Genomic DNA, 3132 nt, shown 5'->3' with positions numbered 1-3132 from the left:
TTATGCAAGTTCATAACTAATTTATCAACTCATTAACATTTATAGACCAGTTTCTAAAGTTGTTGATATAAAAAACAGTAGCCAAGCATTGTTCTAAAGCACTGTCTTAACCTTCACACAGTTTTGTGAGGGAGTAGCTACTAACAAAAAGTTAAAAAAAAAAAAAAAAAAAAGGGTTAACTCATCCAGGGTTATTACATGGTAGAGCAGGGAGTCAAGCCAGACGACAGTTTACTTCTAGAGACCATAATCACTGATTATGGTGAAGGCCACCTCATGTTATCATAGCAACTTCAGTAATCACTGTCATTTAACTAAGTCTCTTCTAACTTGAGTACTAACTAACTGTTCCGTCCAAGCAGCATAACTGTTTTCTCCTAGCCTCATATGCTCTATTACCATATGCAAATAACACTGCCATCAGAAGCCTCTAGAGACCTGAAGGGACAGTTCTGTAGAAACTCCCACATATTCCTTGTGTGAAGTAATAGCAGACCCAGAGCAAGTCAGGTTTACTGAGCTACTACAAAGTTCACAATGTACAGTCATTTGTAACTTGAACAGACTGTGAAATAATCTAGTTAATCACCCAGCACTCTCAATACAGCAATCATTCTGCAGTAGTAACCATTATTGTGAGGAGATCTAAAAGTGTCAGTTAAAAAGCAGCAGTTCACATATTTCTGAAAAAGTCATTTTTAGAAACTTTTAAGGAGTTCTCTACCATGAAAAGTGTGTGTTACAGGGTTAAAAAAAACACAATGTCCATGAGTTAAGATAAAGCACTTCAAAGAAATCTCAGGTTAAATCCCGAAACTACACCAGAATTCTCTGTAGTTAAATACCCCTAATACTGCCTTAGATTATTACAAACAGAATAAGTGAGGAATTGCATTATTTCTTTTCCAAGAATAGAAAGGATAATTCCTTGTTAGAAAGTAGCTGGTACCGTCATAGCACAGACCTGGAAGTGCAGGCAGCCTGGTCCCAGCCACCAGCGTAACGGCGAATAACAGCGAAGCTTTCTGAGGCACCACAATCTTGTAACAGGACACAACTACTCAGAGAATCTGGCAGCTCGGACCTTAGCTACAAGGTAAAAATTGCTAATGCAGTTACACTCCATTGCTGAATAAAAGAGAGGAAAATGTCATTGGTAGTGCTTTTAAAATATTTAATATTCTTTAAAATCCAAAATAATGTGATTCTTACAAGTTATGTGCCACATAAAGCAGGTGTTATTTCTTTGAGAAATGCAGGTGATACTGGAAAACATAGCACTGAGGTATTTTTTATTTTTAAAACTGAATAAGGAAACAAAGTCTGAATCTAATTTTACATTTATAAAAAAAAAACTCAATGCTACTGCTTGGCTCTTTTGCTATAATTTTAGGTTCTGAATACATTACAAGAGTATGGGAAAGAGCATTATAATAGTACATATAGTTTTTAAAAACTGTGCACATCATAACCTGGAAAAATGATCATACAGCAAGAGGCCTGAGTGGAGGCAGGCTAAATAACACTTTACCTGTTCTCAAAGGACAGCTTTGAGAAACAAGTGTAACCAATTGTAAAACCAAATTAAAATGGCAATATTAAATAAGTAACAAAATGATCCACATTTTATATAAGATTGAATTTCCAAACATAGCTCATGAAAATCAGCAGAGAACCTATTATAGCACCGTTGAAACCATTCATTATCCCATTGTGCTTCTGTGTAATTTAGGATTTGGTCTGAAGATATTACTTGGAAAATGTCAGTCTTGTTTTTGTAAATCAATCTGGATTTCAATGAAATGTTTGCTTTAGGAAAAAAAAGGTATTCTTAGCCATTTATAGCTCCACCCTTTCAGAAGGAATGACAGGCTATATCTAATTTTAATTTAAAACCAAGAACCAAGCAGTAAGGACACATCAATGTCAAGAGTAGTACACTAAGAACCACACAGAACATTAGAAAGAATTTGGTGTGTGTTTTTACAATTACCAACTGATGTTAAATTAACAATTAAAAATTTACAGAGATAAAACTTTCTTTTTTTTTTGCACTAACTGGTTTCAATACAGCACTGAATTTAACTCGTCTTTGGGCTTCAGTCTTTACATAGAATGAATGCGCAAGTGCCATACTGAGCACCTTCCCCAACTTACACCATGATAAAACAGATTTCACAGTAATTCTAGGATGATCTAAATTACAGCTGTTCTGGCTGACATCTATAAAGGAAAAGGACATTTCCTGGCCAAATTCTTTTTCTTTCTGCTTGATGGTGATTGTCCGGTTACATAATACGTCAATCTGAAGATAACGGACCTCTCCTAACATTTTAACTCTTTAGTATTGGTACAACCATCGCCAGCAGTGAATCTGTACCAGTATAGGCCAACTCAAAATACACATCGTAAAACATCTGAATGTAGTTTTTAAAGCAATGTCACCGTTTGTTTCCTCAGAAACTAAAAAGCATACATTTAAAAACATCATATCTCCAATTTAACCCTTAGAGTCAAGAAACATTTTTTATATCATTAAATCCAACTTGTGGTTGACCTCCTTTAATTACCATTCTCTAAGGGATCCCAAAAGCTAGAGTGTGCTCTGGACCTGGCCTGTGGGACTCAAGAACTACTCTGGGAGCCCTAAGGTGGAGAATTCTGTTCCAATGCAGACCAGCAAGAAGTATCCTCAAATTTCTAGGCCTCAAATGCTCAAACACTGCTTTACTGGACAATGCTGTGTATGGAGGTTTGGTGTGGCTTTGTTTTTAAAGGACCAAGCAACATTACACTATATAAACACAGCAAATATTTTTTGTAGAAGAGTTTTGCAGTGTTCCACCTATATTTAAGGACTTTAGATGGATTTTAATATGGATATGATAGTGACGGCCATTAGAAGATGCTGACTGTTTTAATAACATTTTCCCAAATGGGCAAAACAGGCAACGCGTGTTTTGGGTTCTGTCATACTGGCGTTTGGCTGTGTTGGGGAAGTTATCATATTAAAAGTGCCCATAAAATAGAAAAGGCAGCAAGTGAAACTAGAAAAAAGTTGGAGCTATATGAAGCAGATGTGAAAGGAGTTACCTTTACTGTTTCTTATCTAAGTTGAGAACAGCAGGGAAG

The sequence above is a fragment of the Balaenoptera musculus genome, chromosome 5, assembly GCF_009873245.2.
Source record: "Balaenoptera musculus isolate JJ_BM4_2016_0621 chromosome 5, mBalMus1.pri.v3, whole genome shotgun sequence".
Taxonomy (NCBI): Eukaryota; Metazoa; Chordata; class Mammalia; order Artiodactyla; family Balaenopteridae; genus Balaenoptera; species Balaenoptera musculus.
Note: the sequence above shows the minus strand (reverse complement) of the source record.